Consider the following 20,710-nt stretch of genomic DNA (forward strand, 5'->3'; position numbering starts at 1 on the left):
TTAAAATGCTGACATAGAGAGGGAAGGAAGAGGCCCCTTTCCCAAGGCTAAGAGAAGAGTGAAGCAAAGTGACTGACGTCACATAACAACTTAGAAAGACTTGGAAGGAAAATTCAGCTCCACAGACTCCTAGATCGCATGGCTTTTAATTGATAATCCCTGTAAAAAAAAAAAAAAGTGTGCACTTTTCATGAAGTTGTCTGAGTCTTATGACAATGCTCCCTAAACTTTCCTATCAAAAATTACTAATGGTACTGCAGAATCAGTTATTTCCTTGGTTTAATAAGGAAGCAGATAAAGTAACTATGAATTCACCAGAACAAATTTTTTGTTTTCATTTAATTTTCAAAATCTATGAGAATCTGAATTCTACCCTATAACTTATTTATATTTATTTAAATACCTAAATAATAGGCTTTGCTAGACTGAATAAAATTATAGCTCTATAGTTTCACATATTCCTTGAGAAACTCAAGATTTCTCACCTTATGTTCCACAAACTCCAGTTTGGAAAATAATGATAATGTTCTGCTACACTGCAGTGTTTGGTAAACTACTCAGAAACAGTGGGGATCTGGTAAACATCGTCCAGCACTGCTGTGTTAACCTGCCGAGGTTAACCTGCTTATACAACGATATATTTCCGGGATTCAGGCTATGATTTAACTTAATTACAAAGAGGTAACTCAATTATATCACTCTTTATTGACACACCATAAACAAAATAAATAAACAGAAATAAAAAATAATCCCTCTAAAGAAAGCAAAGGATGAAAACAAAGTAAGGAAACCATAACAACCCTTCAGTGGTTGCCTAATACCTGAGGAAAATTGTGTAGACCCACTAGCTTGTACCACAACATATCCCTTTCAGGAACTCAATGAGGGGTCAAATCCTATGTAGCTGAGCACTATGGAATAGTTGATAAACTATCTTAGAACATAATATTTTGGTAGATATTTATAAGTGGCTCCTACATAAAAGCACTCAAGACTTAATTCTCTTGGTTAAATAGCAATGGCAATCTTGAGAATAGAATTCAATATAGTGCCCGATTGTATCAGATGTAGTTCTAGCTGATGTCACTAGGGCTTAGCATTCAGCTATGCTAACATTTCCAAAATAGACTAAATTTCACAGTTTTGTTTTTAGTAGCACAAAGAAAGTCCAAAAAGTACAGAAATTATGGGTACCATGATTGCTGGTGATTACCTCATCTTTTTAACCTAAGATAGGCAGACAAGCTAGATTATTATTGAATTTGGCCTCAAGAGGGAATAGCAGGGCACTCTTATGGAATTTATGACTCTTTTTCTGGCCTTTGAAAAATACATACAGTGGCAGATCTCTTTTACAGCTCTCAGTTTGCTGATAAAGAAAATGGATAAGTCTTAGATATCTCAGTATTTGGAAGTGATATTTTCATTCACAAGGGATATCTATTTTTAATTTTAAAATGAGATGGTGAAGTATGTATAAACCAGAGTTCCTCAAACTGAAATCTATGCACCATACTTGCCTGCTGCCATTTTTTTAATATGATCTTTGAGTTTAAAAGTTTTTTTACATTTTTAAATAATTGGAGCAAATCATATGATGAATAATATTTTGTGACAGGTAAAACTTATGTAAAATTAAAAACTCTTTGTTATTAACCATATTTTATTAGAACAGAGTCACTCCCATTCGTTCCATGTTGTATACTCCAGCTTTAACTGCCATGACAGAGTTGACAGTTGTGACACAGATCATAGGGCCAACAAAGTCTAAAGTATTTATTCCTTAGCTGTTCACAGAATAAGTTTGTTGACTCCTGATATATACAGATGACAGAGGAATGGAAAGGGTGTGAGAGGCCTTCAAATTTTCAAGACTTTCAAGGAGTGGAATTCCCAAGATCCTTTTACTTGCAGAAACAACATTTAAATGGAACATAAGAACAGTCTCCTAAAGAGATCCAGGCTTTTAAAAGGTTTCCAAAGGGCTTTGTCAGTAAGACCAGTGACCTTTCTCTTCTGATACAGCTGAAAATTCTACATTTGACAGGTGTTTTTCTTCCCCTCTGTCCATACCTGGGATTTAGTGCAACATTTGAATACAGAAGCAAAACACAAAAATATAAAGCCTATCAATAGGCAACTTTCTTAAAAGAGGTGGGAGTATGGAGTACATAGCAAACCTCAATTTAGCATCCACAGCTGTCTTTATCAACAACAATGACCCAGGCATCAAACTTGACAGTTGTGTCTGACATGGCTATTTTTGTCTGTGCACATGCTGTAAGAATATACCACTGGTATGGCACATGAGGAGTTGTGTGATTACAGATTGTGCTAGAAAATCTGTTCAGTTTAATGAACCTTTGAAATGTTGTCAGTATTGGATAAACTAAAGGCAAGATATCTGTGACCGTTGGACATTCCATTTACCCATTGTTTTAGTTAATTTAGTAGGAATGTCACCAAAATAAGAGAAGCAATCAGCCACAATGGCTATTTGATTCTATGTAGGACAACATGTTTAAATAGATTTTCTACATTTAACTAATAATCATGTTATCCATTCAGCTTTTACTTCTAAGAACTGTGGAGAAGGTTCAGAGGGAGAAATGGTCCAGATGAATACAGTTTATTGGAATAAGTAGAACTCTTGCTATACATTGAAGAGTGTTTATAGATTTATTGATCTAGAATATAAAATTGCAGGGAAAAATATGCATACTGTTGGCACTGAAAGGAGCTAAGTGAAGGTACAGGGTAATAAGGTAACTTAACTCTGATGCAAAGCTATTTTGACAAGAGAATTAAAAGAACAGTTGCCAGTTGTGGATCAGCAGAAATGAATCTGACTAGTATCCATGAGGATGCGGTTTTGATCCCTGGCCTTGCTCAGTGGGTTAAGGATCTGGCATTGCCATGAGCTGTGGTGTGGGTCACAGATGAGGCTGAGAATCCATGTTGCTGTAACTGAGGTATAGGCCAGCAGCTGCAGCTCCCAATCAACCCCTAGCCTGAAGTCCTAGGGAGAAAAAAAAAAAAGAGAGAGAGAGAGAATTAGAAGAAAATATTGGATAAAAAATATGAAATCAGGTAATAGATGGCCTGGAGTTTTGACTTGCATTTTTCTAAGAATTAGTTATGTTTAGCATCTTTTCATGTGTATTTTTGCCCATACATATGTTTTCTTTGGAGAAATGTCTATTGCAACATTCTGCCCATTCCTCTGCACAATTTTTTTTGAATTGTCTAGTTTTTTATTGGGTTGTTTTTTCGATATTGAGCTGCAGGAGGTGTTTGTATATTTTGGAAATTAATCCCTTGTCAGTCACTTCATTCACTCAGCAATAGAAAGAATGAAATAATGCCATTTGCAGCAACCCACAACATGGATAGTCCTGGAAATTATCATACTAAATGAAGTTGCACAGAGAAAGACAAATGTATCATATCACTTATATGTGGAATCTAAAAAAAAAAGGGGATACAAGTGAACTTATTTGCACGACAGAAACAGACTCTGAAAAACCTATGGTTACCGAAGGGGACAGATGTGGGTAGAGGGAATGGACTGGGGTTTTGGGTTTGGTATATGCACACTGAGGTATATTGAAGGATTGGCCAATTATAGCACATGGAACTCTACCCAATATTCTGTAATAATCTATGTAGGAAAAAAATTTGAAACAGAATGGATGTGTGTATATGTATAACTGAATCACTTTGTTGTATAGCAGAAATTATCACAACCTTGTAAATGAACTATACTTCAATAAAACTTTTTAAAATGGATTAAAAGAAAGAAATTCCTATCAACCCCATGACAGCATTGGACCAAGTTTGGATCTAATTGTTAGTGTTTCTCTGTGCAAGCCTGTATGCTTACCAAGTCCTTTCCTACCTTACCCTCATTCCTTTCCCTTTTTTTCTGCCTCCACATCAGTAAGCATAGATCTGACTAAGCTCATTTCTTACCTCCTTCTAGTTTCTCACTTCTGCAATTAGTAGTAGAATTTTAAAAACTGTATGAGTTTGCATGAACTCTATGAACTCTTTTTTGAGTTATGATCTGGTTGGCTTTTGAAATCACTCAGGAAGTATTGGAATCTTGGGCTAAATTGATGGTAATTAGGGTGAAGTAAAGACTCAGTTCTATGGACGTTTCAGAGACACATCCAGGAAAACTTGCAGACAAATGAGACTTAAGAAGGAAAAATGGAAGCATGAAATAAAGTAAAGTAAAAGATGTCTGAAAAACCTCATTGTAAATTTGAAGTTCCATTGGCAGAAGACAGGATATTTGGGATATAAATTTTGTCAGGAAGAGAGAGTAGTTTGTTTGGGGGCACTTATTCTTGAAGTGACAGAAGGAGACTGTCCAAACAGAGATGCCCTCACTAAAATAACAAGGTCTAGAGTCAGAGGACAGGATGAGATTTATCCACTTGGTAGCTACTCATTTGGGGTTTATCAACTTGGTGACAATGTTTGAAACCACAATTAGATGACAACTTTAAGATGATGATTTTAAGAGGTAGGTAACAAAGCAGAAAACACTAAGGGGGACCAGCATCTAGAAAATGGAGATATGAAAAAGTTAAAGCAATCAGATAAGGAAAGGGAAAAGATGTAATTAAAAATGTAGGAAGCAATTTTCAAGACAGTGCTGACTGATTTACTTGATACAGATGACTCAAGCATGTCATTTGTGGCTTCCGTCTTGATATTTGTATTTTTTTCAAACACTTGGCCGGTAAATCTGGTGATGAGAGCTTCCAACTTTTCAAATGCTTACCAGAAAGAAAGTAGTAACAGCTCACGTTAATATGTCCCTACCAAATTTAAACAGTTGTGAATTTATTTTATAGCTTTTAGTGTGCATAATGATCCCATCAGATAGATGTTATAGTCAACATTTTACAAATGAGGGAAATGAGATTAAGAAATGTAAATATGGGGATACATATTTTCTAAATGCTCAGAACAGTCAATATCAGAGGAAAGAAGAACACCACACACACACACACACACACACACACACACACACACACACACACACACACACGCATGTCAGGGATAATTTCAAGACTTACTAATGAAACTTCCATAAATTGCTTTTTATTGCATAATCCTCCTAATAATTTTATTTGCAACGTAACATATAAAAACATGTAATATTTTTCCCTAAAATGGCTAAGTCCAGCTTCCATTTTCAAAATAGTTCGATAAAGATAAGTCCGTGTCCTTGTGAATTTATTGTAGCTAAATTACTTTTTAGACAATTTCACGATTATATTGCCTAGCCTTTTTTTTTTCATTTAGCATTTTATTGGCCCTATTATATCTGTATGCAGTATACATCTGAAAGTTAAATTGGCATCTTTGTTATCATTTTTTTCACCCTTCTTTGAACAAAAGGCTCATTTTATGGACAAATCAATTAGAAATCTTTGAATATGAAACTGTTATCTCACTGACATGAGCATAAAAGATGTTATGGAAATACTCACTGATTCTATTATAGTTGCTTAGAGAACAGAAATTAGTTTTGAACTATAATGAATGTTTTTTATAAGCATGTGCTAACAATAGTTTTCATTAGTTTAAGAATGTGGATAGAATTTTACCTATTTTAGAAGCATATTTTTTATCTAGTAGAGTTATGTTGTGTCTGCTTTTGTTTGCTCCTCAAGGTGTTTTTTTTGTGAATGAAAAACATTTATTTTTTTTTATTCATGTGTGGGTATGTGTATTTGAAATTTTCACTCAAGGAATTGCCAAAAATGTAGTAGAAACTGTAACTTTAAAATAGATATCATAAAATCTTAAGAGTTGAAACTGGTTTTGGAGTATGTTGTCCAAATTACTTATTTTATAAATGAGGCTATTGAGACATGGAATAAGAAGTAGAATGTGTTCATAAAAGCATGAGCCAAGCTAAGACACAATGACAGTTTCTAATTTCCAGCCAAGCACTATTTCTCATAAAAACATAATTTTTGACCATTTTAGTAGCCATTCCACCCCATAGAAATACTTGGAAAGTAGATTTTTTCCCAGCTTTCCCCTGCCCCCATTTTTCTCATTTCTTGGATACAAAGAAAGGAACTCTGTTTCTGCATAGAGTTCATGATCACTTTGTTTCCTCTTTCACTGTGATGTATGGTATTTTGGATATAAGTCAAATTAGGCAGATTAAGAAAACAGCTTGTTTTACAAAGTGAGTTGTTGAATCAACAAAATAACCTAATTCCCTCCAATATGACTCTGTTCCCTTATCTTGTTGCTGTCAAGTTAATTAGAATGTATACTTTTATTTGCTTTTTTGGATATCTTACCAGCTCTTTATTTTCTATGATGTGACTGGAGACAAAAAAAAAAAAAAAAAACTGTAGTAATATTCTTTTATAGAACATGGCCAATGAAAGTGGATATTTTTGGTTAGAATAAAGCATCCTTTCACAAAATAGTAAAAATAGATTTTGTCTTCTATAGATAACTACATTTTAAAGCATAACTTTCAATATTTAAGGATTTGATATTGCCTCTGATCATTCCAGATTAAATAATTTGAAGCTAAAGTAAAATTTAATAACATACTAATTAAAATACAAATAAATAATATAAGAAATTCTAAATAAAATAAATAGTAGATAATAGTACAGTAACAACTGCCAGATTTAGGCTCCAAAGATGACATCAGTCTGGAGTTTTAGCACCTTTTAGGGATAATTTTTGGCTCTGATGGTGCTGGGGATTTTAAATCAGTCTAAAGGCTAGCCTTTTGAGTTTAAGGGACCTCAGGACAAAAGGGAAGGCCTTAATTGTGGTGGTACAGTAAATTACTTCAATTTCGTTTGGACTCTAACAGTGAGAATAAGTCAGAAGTAAACCAGGCATTGAACAAATTTCAGACCAGCATCATAGCTTTTGGGTGGTTGGAAAAATTTCAGTCCTGAATTTGCATTAAGATGATCTAGAAATTATTGTGACCTAGGTACCCTATAAAGCCATACGATGTCATTTCTAGAGGATTACACCATTATCTTTTTTATCAAATTATTTATATAAATATTTTTTTCAAACATACATCAATAACATAATAATAAAGATAATGAGAATATGAGTAGACAAGACCTCATAATTAAGAACCAGCTGAAATAACAGAAAATATGAAGATATCTACTATGACTTCAGATATTAGAATTATTGGACACAGACTGTAAGATAACTATATTTTTCACATTCAAAGAGATAAATGAAAAACTTGAAATTTATGGCAGTTACTGCAATATTAACCGTAAACTAGCAAATTAAACAGAAAATAAATTTAAGAGCTGAAAAATATAATAAATAAGATTCAATGGCTTGGTTTAATAGCTGAAGAGGGAATGAATCAATTAGAAAACAAATTTTAAAAAATCTAGATTGTAGCATGGAGAGATGACAAAAAAAAAAAAAAACAAAAACAGAATGTGGGAGTTCTTGTTGTGGCTCAGCAGTAACAAACCCAACTATTATTCATGAGGATAGGGCTTCAATCCCTGGTCTCACTCAATAGGTTAAGTATCTGATGTTGCCCTGAACTGTGCTGTAGGTCTCAGACACAGCTCAAAGTCTGCGTTGCAGAGGCGTGGCATAGGCCAGTAGCTGCAGCTCCCATTTGACCCTTGGCCTGGTAACCTGGTAACTTGTGTATGTCTTACATGTGGCCCTAAAAAGCACAAGGAAATAAAGAAGGAAGGAAGGAAGGAAGGAAGGGAGGGAGGGAGGAAAGGAAGGAAGGAAGGAAGGAAGGAAGGAAGGAAGGTAGGAAGGAGGAAGGAAGGAAGGAGGAAGGAGGAAGGAAGGAAGGAAGGAAGAAAGAAAAGGAAAGAGAAAGAAAAGAAAGAAAAGAAAGAAAGAAAGAAGAAAGAAGAAAGAAAAAAGAAAGAAAGAAAGAAAGAAAGAAAGAAAGAAAGAAAGAAAGAAAGAAAGAAAGAAAGAAAAAAAAAGAAAGAAAAGAAAAGAAAAGAAAAGAAAAGAAAAGAAAAGAAAAGAAAAGAAAAGAAAGAAAAGAAAGAAAGGAAAGAAAGATAGATAAAGGCATAGAGCATAAAGGGCAAGATCCAAAATGGTTAGTTGGAGTGTCAGAAGGAGAGGAAAGAAAAAAATGGGAACAAAGAAATACTAGATTATGAATAAGAATTTCCCTGAACTAATGAAAAACATTTGCTCAGTAAACCTCTGGAAGTATAATAATAAATTATCTACATATGAGGTATCACAATAAAAATATAGAATGTTAAATACGTTGCAAGTAGCTAACAAAAACAATCACATGACTTTTAAAAGAAGCAAGACTTAGATTAACAACTGATTTTTCAAAAGAAAAAATGAACACAAGTCAGAGTGGAGCTTCAAGTTGTTGAAAGAAAATAAATCACAAGAATGAATTTTATATTAATTAAAATATACTTAGGAATAGAGTGTAATAAATATTTTTTATATAAATCCATACTGAAAGACTTTGTGATCAGGATAATTATACTAAAGGGTGTTTTTCAGGTAGAGAAAAATATTTCTTAAATTGAACACTGGAGGTCCAAGAAGAAATAAAGAATGATATTTTACTTTCTCACTTGGTTCATTATTCACATATTCTAATTCACAGTCTAAATATTAATTACTTTATTTTGATACATAGGATATGTATTATTTATTGTTCTCATAGAATATACCATATTATCTAAAAATAATTAGAAAATTTCAACAAAAAGTGGTGTTTATCATTCAACAAATCAACTTATATTTCTTATAAAAATATAGATAATATATTAAGTTCTTATTGGTAATTGAATAACAGCAATTGTTTCAGCAGTTTTTACTTTGCTAGAATATCGCTGTTCTTACATTAAAAATTTCTTGTAAAGTATTGGAATACCAGAACATAAAGTTTAATAATTTTATGAACTTTATATTCTATGTTTGGCTCTTCAAAGGGTAACAGAAGTTGCATCTGTATATTTAAAGTGATACTAGACATTAATATTATTTGAGGGGATGGAATTTTTTTCATTTTTGAATAACCTAAAGAATGGAAATTTTTAAGCTAGAATAAATTTATATCAACCTGAACATTCAAAAAAATCAAATAATTTAGGACATTAAATTTTTATGTTGATTAAAAATATCACGATATCTAACCTGATTGTTTCCTATTGAGTAAACACAACAAAGTACAGACATGCCATGTTTTCAATTTTTTAATCACATGTCTTGTTTTCTCTGTGGACATAGCATTCAGATGACTACTTGTGAATGACTTGATTTATAAATATCCAAAATGAAAATCAATCAATCTGGCTCATTAGTTCCAACAATATATTAATGATAAAACAATATCTAGAAGCCGTTATTGGTTATTTTTGTTGGTAGAAATAAATATGTACATATTTTATGTATATATATTTGAGACATACCAAAAATTATTTTTTTATCTAAAATTTTCTCTTAACTGGGAAACTTCTATTTTATCTGATAATCCAATTCTTTAGTCTTATGAAATCCATGGAACTGATTTGATAAAGCCTACCCTTAACCATTAGCAGCCTCTCGACAACTGCACCAAATCTGACTGAAGTAAAATTGCATTTGCCCAAGACTTTTTATATTTCTGCAGAGACATCAGAACATTTCAGATAGATCTACTGACTGTGATTTCATTTGTCTAAGTAGATAAATCCTTGGTATTGAACTTGTCTCCATCAGCATGACAGTAATTCTCCTTGATTTAATTTACAGCCCTCCTCCCACTTGTAAGGAAAACAGATGTTTAAGCAGAATAAATATGAAGGTAATCCAGGTCATTTTATTTTAATAAGGACTTCCAGTTCAAGTTTTGGCAAAAATATTGACCTAAACTGCCCATTTTCTCTTGTCTCAAATTCATTAATTTAACTTGACTTCTGGAGACATTGAAGAATTAGAGAAGGAAATGACCTTTTATAATGAGAAAACATATAAAGAGGCAGCATTATTTTATTTGATACATGTGTCCCTACCTAACACCACAATTTTTTTATTGTTTTTGTTTTTCATTCTAATAAAATAACCTAAGTCTTATAAAGAGATATCACTAAAAAGGATCTAGAAGTATAAACCATATCTAATTGATCACCCAATTAACTCATCATTACCTTTTGCCTCAAGTTAGTGCTATTAAGAACACCTGAAAAAAATCGGTACTAATTGGAATTTTTCAGTTTAATTAAACTCAACACTGAATCAGGAACCAAAGTTTATAGATTAAGTCATAGATATCCACAGTACATAACTGGACTAGTGTCAAAATAGTTGTTAATATTTAGGAAAATTTTCTTAGTGACCCATATACTGAAGAAGATGAAAAAGAGTAATGATGATGATGCTTTATTTTGATGTTGGATACTAACACCACCATGTTGGATATTGATTTCACTAGGGGCTTATTACTGTCTAAGCACCTGAAATGTACTTTCTTCATCCTAAGAAAAGCATTTTACAAATGAGAAGGTGGAACTCTGCAAAGCTTAGCATCTCAGGCTAATTCATAACTATGATTGTATGGCCTAAGTCACCTTCTGACTGAAAATACTAAAGAATTATTCATGTTAATGTTAGTAAACTGGATAGGAGTCTCTCAAGTGACTGTTCATGAATGAGAGAATAGGTAGAGATATGAGAAAACGCAAGAGAACAGGAGAGCACAGCACTGGGCAGAGAAGGGGGAGGCAGATTAAGTTGGCAACTGACATGAAGGTAGAATGTACATCAAATTACCTGAAAATCTTATCCATGATGACAAACTCCAATAACCATAGCCAGACAGAAAATAAATGAGTATAACTAGCCAGTTGTTTAAACCAGGGATTTAGGAGGCTATGGGAGATTTCAGACTATTTGCCCAGACTTGTTACAAATGCAGAGTCTCAGGCCCCACACAGAGCTACTGCATCAGGCACTGCATTTTAACAAGATCTCAAAAGCATACATAGACACATTAAAGTTTGAGAAGCATGGCTTAAATCACACCTCCTCAAATAATGACATTTTTCTTCCTACTTCCTTGCATAGTATTTGATGATTTACAATACCTCACCCACCCAGCAACTCTTCAAGGGAAGGACTTTTTTTTTTTTTTCCCTTTTGCTAACTCTCTAAATATTTGCCTTGACGACAGATTTTCTGAGTGAAAGTGAATGAAAGTGTTGCCCTATGTGTGACCTATGTAAAGTTATTCCTGCAGGTTGGCCCTCGTGTTGCTTGGGATTACTATTTGTACTGGTGCTGCTGTTTTCAATATGTTTTTGTTGTATATTTTTCAGTGTTACATTTATAATCCTCTACATGGTACACAGCATTTAGGAAAATATGCATAGAAGTAAATAGAGTAACCGTAACTAATGGCTAATAAATGTTCCCACATAAAGGCCCTGAATAAAGATTATTCCTAATTTGCATATGAATTGGTTGCATGCAAATAAGTGTTCCTAAGGCATTTGGTGATCATCAGTCCTTTAGAGTAGGTTAACTTTCTTTCATGTTTTTCTTACACTGCCCAGTTTACCTTGTCTTCCTTGATCATTCAAAGGTAGCATCTAGAGAACTCTAGAGCATCATCTCAGGGCTCTGGAGTTGCTTGTTCTTCACACTGGGGTCTTGGGCTTTCCGAAGAATCTCTTCCCTTCTTGAGACTTCTGTTATCTCACCTGAAAAAATGAAATAATTTTCCTAAATAAAATAAAATAAAATGAAATAAATTTTCTAAATGTTTCTAAAACAATGGTGACTTTTATTTAATACAGCGTTAGGGCAAATTAATATATAATACACATTAAAGACAGAAGAGCCTTAAAGTGTGGATGGGAAAGGCTTGGCCTTAAGCCTTAAGGTCTCCTGGGAGGCCCTCTGCACACACACACACACCCACACCCACACTCACACAGATTCAAAGAAAAATCGTGCAAGCTGAAATTGAATAGACGAGGAAGACTTTATTCCTGACTATTCCAGCAGAGGTCAAGACATTTACAATAGGGAAGAGAGAATGAACTCAGCTCTCCAGAAAGAAAAAAAGTAGAATTTTTAGTTACTGGGTAAATTAGCATCAAAATACTAGTGCACACTAGCCATTATAAAGGAGGTTGGTCAATGTGTTTAGGCCATCAATGTTTGCTAATTGGTGCTCATTCCAGTCGATTGATGTTAGGCTCCTCCCCTTCCACAGAGAATGTGTGTCTTTATGATTCTGTTTCAAAGGCATGGCTCCCAATTCCTTGAGTTAAACATTTTTAGGTTGTAGAAGATTGACATCTTTAAGTACTAAGAATGAATTTACCATTGCAAGTTTTCTAAAAAGGTCTACAATATCAGACATCAGGGGCCTTTAGTCAAGGAAAAACTGTATAAAGTTGAAACAAGCTTTGATGTCGCTAAGAATTCTTCTACTGACAACAACCTAAGAGCCTATGGGTCCTCATCCACATTATCATAAATTCCACATTAATGAGTGAAAATTATTGTGTTTATATGCCATGTGTACTTAGGCTCCCTGTATATAATTTTATGTTTATTTATAGTGATTGATTTTTATGCATCATATAAAACTTATAAGCACCCTTATTTGAATAAATTTATAATTGATTATTCTTTTAATTAAAGTGTCTAGATGATATAAATAAAATATCATTAACTGTTGCTGATGTGACCCCCATTTATTTTTATCATACCTACACTATGATACCTGGATGCCTTGGTATTACTTTAGTTTTTCAGAAAAATTTAAATTCTAAGCAGTAAGAAGTTCCAAATCTATGGTTCCCATGTCAATTATAATTTAGTCTCTTGGCACATCTGCTTGTAGTATTTTCTATTACTATATAGACTCTTATATTTATACCTTAATATATATTTGCCTTACAGCCAAGTTATGATTCCTTTGAGGACCATAACTTTAGATTCCATGATGCTTGTTTTAAAATTCTCAGCAATAAAATCACATTAATATATTTTCTATTGCTGCTTCCTCCCTTTGTTTTAAAGAATACGTAATGGTTATGTGTTCATCATTTCCTCCTGCATGCCAAATTGTATTACGGAATGTTATTCAGGGTTATATTTGAAATTCTCACCTTCGTAAGTAAATACATGTGATTAATCCTGAGCAACATGAAGGCCAACCTGCAGGAATAACTTTACATAGGTCACACATAGGGCAACACTTTCATTCACATTCACTCAGAAAATCTGTCGTCAAGGCAAATATTTAGAGAGTTAGCAAAAGGGAAAAAAAAAAAAAAGTCCTTCCCTTGAAGAGTTGCTGGGTGGGTGAGGTATTGTAAATCATCAAATACTATGCAAGGAAGTAGGAAGAAAAATGTCATTATTTGAGGAGGTGTGATTTAAGCCATGCTTCTCAAACTTTAATGTGTCTATGTATGCTTTTGAGATCTTGTTAAAATGCAGTGCCTGATGCAGTAGCTCTGTGTGGGGCCTGAGACTCTGCATTTGTAACAAGTCTGGGCAAATAGTCTGAAATCTCCCATAGCCTCCTAAATCCCTGGTTTAAACAACTGGCTAGTTATACTCATTTATTTTCTGTCTGGCTATGGTTATTGGAGTTTGTCATCATGGATAAGATTTTCAGGTAATTTGATGTACATTCTACCTTCATGTCAGTTGCCAACTTAATCTGCCTCCCCCTTCTCTGCCCAGTGCTGTGCTCTCCTGTTCTCTTGCGTTTTCTCATATCTCTACCTATTCTCTCATTCATGAACAGTCACTTGAGAGACTCCTGCCTCTAAAGATACATCTGATGCCATTTTTCTACCCAATTGGCCTGGGATTATGTGTGTTTTACAAAGTAAATTGAGGATTTAGCCCTTTAAGCACTGACCAAGGTGGCCTTGACATTCCCCTCAGCTTGATTAAACTTTAGACAGGCTTCTTCCTGATTATAGCCCCTGATCTCCACTTTCTTAGAACTTTTCTTTAGAAAACTAGTAATTGCAAATTCTTTCTCTGCCACTTTAAGATATAAATAGTCTATAACCCAGGAATGTCTTTCTTAAGGACCTGGGAACCATCCCTTTGAAATGTAACCATCAAGATTATATAGGGCTCTTGTCTCCCAGCATCTCTGGGAGGATAGAAGCCTAACTTCAGTAAGCACCAATTAACCATTGCACATGACCCCTCTTCTTAAAAAGGACCCATTGCAGCACTCCTGTATTTTTGCAGTCTTGCTTGTCCCACACCTGATTGCGTCTTGGCCCCCTCCTCCTGATGTAGATAGTGAAAGGAGGTGAATCCGGGGGCGGTGTTGGCTTAGTAAGCACAGAGGCAGAAGTGGAAGTGGGATCTAAAGGTACTAAGTTTTACCAATAAACAAAATCTGTGAACTTTGGTATCAACTGAAAAAAATGCACAACTTAAAATTTGAGAATTATGTTCTATTTGGCAGACTTACTGAGGACTTATGCCCTGGAGTCAGCCTCTCAGATAGCACTAAGGGACAGTTCCAGAGAAGTAAGGGAGAAGCCACACTATACAGGAGGTTTTGAAAACAAAACAGGTAGTCAGAACATCAAAATATCATTGCTGTTAATTAAAGAAAACTAGACATCTCAAGTTAATGAATTTAGTGCTTTTCTATATATGGGAAGATGTAAGAGTCTGGTCTTATTAAATTATTCCTTTGATATGCACATTAACTATCTAGGGCCAGTATCCTATTTTTCTCCTTTCGGAATCTCCTCAGGGTGCTTGCTTCCTTGGGGTTGACTGTAGAGGCTGATGGCTTGATAACCTCCATATCTTTAGTTTACTGAAATGGCAGGCAAAATTATTTTTCCATACTGGTAGCTATTTCTTTTCATGTAACCAAAAATCTCCAGGTTGACATAATTGATATGCAGATTTGTTCTGCATTTAATATCATTAAAAATATGATAGACAATTTTACCTGCACCATCTCATGTAACAACTAAAAAATGTCAATCTCCATCTGATTCTACAAGAATGAAGTTAGTAGTCACTGCAGTTACTGACCTTTAATGTACCCTGAAAGTTCAGGATGGAGGAATGAGGCACACTATGCTCTGGGGAAATTGGCAGAACAGGCCTTCAGATAGGTAGATATTTTCAGAAGAAAAAAAAATTTATAAATGCAAATTCTTAAACTTTTTACATGTAGAAAACCACTAAAACAATTATCTGAGGTATCTGTTCCTTGTGACTAGTGGCAAACTGATACCAAGATATATACTTTGTTGCATGTACCTCCTTTGGCAAAAGGACATTTACACTGATTTCCCCCCTTGTCTTTGGGGCAGATCCTCAGAGCTATGTGAGAGGATGTGTCTCCAGGCTATAGTCCTCATTAAATTCCCAAATAAAACTGAAAATTGGAGATCCCACTGTAGCACAGCAGGTTAAGAATCCAACTGCTAGAGTTCCCATTGTGGCTCAGTGGGGTAAGGACCCTACGTAGTCTCTGTGAGCATGCAGGTTCAATCCCTAGCCTCGCTCAGTGGGTTAAGGATCTGGTGGTGCCACAAACTTCAGCATAGATCACAGTTGTGGCTTGGATCTGGCGTTGCTGTGTCTGTGGTATAGGCCTGCAAATGCATCTCCAATTTGACCCCTAGCCCAGGAACTTTCAAATGCTACAGGAGCAGCCATAAAAAAAAACAAAAAAAAAACAGGGAGTTCCCATCCTGGCTCAGACTAGAAATCATAAGGATGCAGGTTCCATCACTGGCCTTGCTCAGTGGGTTAGTGAGCTGTGATGTAGGTTATGGGATTACAGAAGTGGCTTGGATCTGGCATTGCTACAGCTGTGATGCAGGCCAGCAGCTGTAGCTCCAATTGGACCCCTAGCCTGGGAACCTCCATATGCCCTGGGTATGGCCCTAAAAAAGAAAATCTGACCACAGTGGCTGGGGTCTCTGTGAAGGGACAGTTTGATCCCTGCCCCCAGGAACTTCCATGTGCCACAATGAGTGTGGCCGAAAAAAACCCTGAAAACTCACATTGTATGCGTGGTGGGGGGTGTTTGTTTGTTTGCTTTTATTGGACATTCAAATTCAAATGCAGTTTATGGCTACTGTACTGGGAAGACACAACAGTAGACACTGCAGAGTTATATTTAGTCACTGAAATCATCGTTGGCATATATCTGTATGTAAGATGAAATTGAAATCTTTAATCTATACAATAGAGTCAGACACAAAGGCTTAGATTAAAAACTGAAAATGTCTTCCTAGTACAGTTGCCACAAGCTGCATTTGAATTTGTGAGTGCTTGAAATATATTCAAATAAAATATGGTGAAGTGTAAAATGCACACTAGATTTTAAAGTTTCAATACCAAAAAAAGAATGTAAAACATTTGTTAATGATTTTTATATTGATTACATATTGAATTTATAATGCTTTACGTGGAATAGATTAAAATATAAAACTAATTTACCAGTTTCTTTTAAGTTTTTATATGGCTAATAGAAAATTATATATATGGCTCATGTATTTTAATTGGAGCATGCAGTAACAGACAATTTAATCTTTCAAGAATGTAACATTCTGTATCTATTGAATTATAATGCTAAGTAGTTAACATATAATTTGAAAAATTCATTTTATTTGTGTCAGAATGTTATACTTTATTATTATTTAAAAATCTCTCATGCATTTCTAATCTATACTAGTGGATTAAATATGTCATACTAGTGGATTAAAACAATTTTGCTCTTCTTTCCCTCCAAAACTAAACACACACACACACACACACACACACACACACAAAACACACAAAAGAGAAAAAAGTTTTGACAATGTTATAAATGACTATAACTGAAACCAAAATATAAAACAAACATCACTAAATACAAACAAAAATGTGGGAAGACTGAAAATTTATACAGTTTCTAATGTTGGACAGGATTTACAATTCCTAAAGAAAAAAAAATGATACTTAAAAAAAGAGCAGGGAAGGATGATAAGTTTAAAATATTGAATAATATATCAAGTGGTGTTTTGAATGGGTGGATCATGAACAAAATGAAGACCCCAGAATGCAGAGGAGGTGAAACTGGAGCAAAAATCATGCTGAAATGCTCTTTATCATCTGTTAGCAAGTCAGTTCAAAGAAACAAAGTGGACTGAAGAAGGGTAGCAAACAAGAACTGCCAAAAGTGCACAATTCACTGGGGCCTGAGTCATAGTGCCACCCAAATCTTGAAAATGATGGGGGAGTAATACCCGGGCAAACACATATGACATACATCATGACATGTGTGAGTGTTCAAAAGACAAATTATAGGAGTGTAGGAATCAATAAAAGAATAAGAAATAACAGAGTAAATATAAATCACTGTATGGATGAAAGTCACATTAAAACAATGTAGAAACCAAATAAACATGAAAGGTGCAGTTTGGGATAGGACAGGCAGCTAGAGATCATGTGAAATAATATCAGGAAGACAAAAGATACCCTCAGAATCTGTTTATAGAGAAGATACAAAATAAAGGCATTAAATAGATACATATAATATTTGGAGTTCCTAAAGAAGAGAACATAATTGCATTAAAAATTTGATCAATTAAAAATAGTATTTTTATATTATAATAAAGATTAATTTATTGAAATAAATATCTGATGATACAAATGAGTTTTCTATGTCTAAGAAGGGCTGAAATTACTGAACTTAAAATATAAAACAGAACCTATGAAAATTACACTTGACGTTACGTATATTAAGGTGTGTAACAGATAAAGATTTTCAAACATGCCAAACTAGGAAGAGAGAGTGCTCAAGATCTCATTTTTCTGTGAGGATGTAGGAGCCAAGATTATGAAATCCAGCAATTAAAGGAAAAAATAAAGAATTGAGGGAAGTAATAATCATACTACTAGGATTCAATATAGGCATGGATTCATTTCAATAAGGGACAGGAAAAATATAAATGAAGATTACAGTTAAAGAATGGAGTTTAACTATAATAAATCTTAACAATGTATAAATAATAATATAGAGGATGACAGAATTTGAGAAAAATTTTCTTATCTTTCAGAGAATAGAATTAATAGTTATGGTCAAAAGTTGAACTTGTAATTAAAATAATGATTCTTATATTTTAGCATTTAATATAACCTTTCTTTATGTTAGAATTATATTTTATATGATAATATCAATGTAGTAAAGCTATATTTCCCTGATTCTCAGCTCTTTTTGCAATTTCCTGTGAATTTTTTCTAAGTTAGAATAAATTATTTTATTGTAAAATTTCATGTTATGAATGAATGTATTTATTATCTATATATCTATTCCATTAGTCTTCCAAGGTGGAGTGTCATTGAGAAGGGTCTGCACAGATATTTTATCACAGATATTGCTTAGAATTGCTGGCATAGGGTGATAGTAAAAAGCTGACTTTTAGTTGATTTTATTAATGTTCCTAAATTCTCTAAAATGAATGTGCTCCCTTATTTTGTGAATTCAGAATGGAGCATTCCCATTGCCCACCCCTTCATGACACAGATGATGTAGGGTATCATCCATCTTTTATCTCCATTAATGCTCAGAAACATGTCAGATGTTAATAATATTTTTCTATGTAGTGCAATTCAGAGATTAATTTTTAATCTCTGTGTTGTACTTCCATGTACAGCTTAGTCTTTTATAATGATCTACATCATATTTCAAATAAAATTATAATTCTTTAATAAAATAAATTAAATACCATATTTTCAAGTGTCACAAATGGGAATTGATGGGATATTTTCTTTGATATATTGAAATTAAAATAAGCAGCTTTACTTTGGTCTATTGCAGTATGCTGCTATGTGACATCAGTTTATTAAATCATAAAGACAAATGTTGGAGTTAAATTTATTCTTCCCCAGATATTTTGATTGTGCAAATCCCCACTCAGTATTTTAAAAATATGCTCATAAATGTTGCATTTGTTTCTATCTGACCTCTAAAGTGGAATGTATATATCACACAGCATGTAAAAGACTACCCAATAAGATCTGAGCAGAAAATGTTTTCCCTTATATTCTGTCATTTCTGAATTTCTACTTTGGGGTATCAGTTGAAATGTGAACTCCATATTAATGCAAAAATATATATGTGTGTATATATATAATCATAATTGTGTATACATTCATGTATGCATGCATCTGTGTATCTAAATACAGACTTTGGAGTGCTTATATTTTTTAGTAATAGAGTGCATCATCAAAAACATTTTGAAGGAGTTCCTGTCGTGGCCCAGTGGTTAACAATTCCGACTAGGAACCATGAGGTTGCGGGTTCGATCCCTGGCCTTGCTCAGTGGGCTAAGGATCTGGCGTTGCTTTGAGCTGTGGTGTAGGTTGCAGATGCAGCTCGGTTGCTGTGGCTCTGGTGTAGGCCGGTGGCTACAGCTCCAATTTGACCCCTAGCCTGGGAACCTCTATATACCGCAGGAGCGGCCCAAGAAATGGCAAAAAGACAAAAAAAAAAAAAAGGCATTTTGAAGACTTGCATTTGTGTTTAAATTATGTCTTCTTTATATTAAGAAAAACATAATCTTTGCCTTTAGTAATCTCTATATTTAAATCATACTGAATTAGGTCCTATTACATTATAATGCCTTAGAATTATGAGACACTTTATCTTCTCTCAAATTTAAATCTCAACAATTTGAAAGCATAGCATTACTGGGATGAAATCATAATTATACTACTAAAATAATTATCATAATAAATGTAGTAATACTTTGTTACCCTAAATTGTAATTCTTTCAAAAAGACTGCAAAATATTCCTCTTAAATCTCTCCATATAATTCTACTATTGAATATTTGAACTTGAACAGAAACTTATCAAATAGAACTACTTTTTTAAAAAGTAAAAACCCAGTAAGAATCTCTTTCCTTTGAAGAAAGTTCAAAGTCCTGATAAAGGTGATATGTGATGATTCTAATTGCTGGATGTGATTCTACTGCTTCACATGCTGGCTACTAAAGGCCTTTGATGTCTCCTCCAATCTCAGAAACAAAAATATCTACAAAATTTTCATTAAGTGAATTAGAAAACAGACATTTACATTTATTTTTATTAAAAAGATCCTCTCTCAGTGTAGGTAAAAATGACTTTATTTCCTCCAGAGATCAATTTAATCTATATGTGAATGAATGTATGCTTTTGTAACTTTGTCTTCACAATGATTCATCAAAATTGTTTTATCTGAAGACAGAATCTCCCAAAATGGATAAATAAGGAACTTATAGGATTATGTGCAAGTTGAAATTAAATTCTAAATTTTGTAAATCTATGAACAGTCTACAAAATCTATAGAATTTTATAAAAGGTAATAAGTTACAATAATGCCTACAGCAAAGACTTTCATCAGATTAAACACTGTAAACTACCATTCTGTTCATGGAGACATAAAAATTTCCATTCCTTTGGAAATGAGTGATTTTAGAGAGCTACAACAACAAACTAGATATTTGATAGGGTCAAGTAAACCAGTTCTTAGACTAATTATTATATATGCACATATAAAATATATATTATGCTTATATAAAATAATGTGTGCGTATATATATATATATATCATAAATATGCAGCATGATAATATTGTGTGGCCAGCGGCCTGAAGCTGAGTACAAACCTCTCTATATCCTTGAGTCAATTTAACAGCA

This window comes from Phacochoerus africanus, chromosome 2 (genome assembly GCF_016906955.1).
Source record: "Phacochoerus africanus isolate WHEZ1 chromosome 2, ROS_Pafr_v1, whole genome shotgun sequence".
NCBI lineage: Eukaryota > Metazoa > Chordata > Mammalia > Artiodactyla > Suidae > Phacochoerus > Phacochoerus africanus.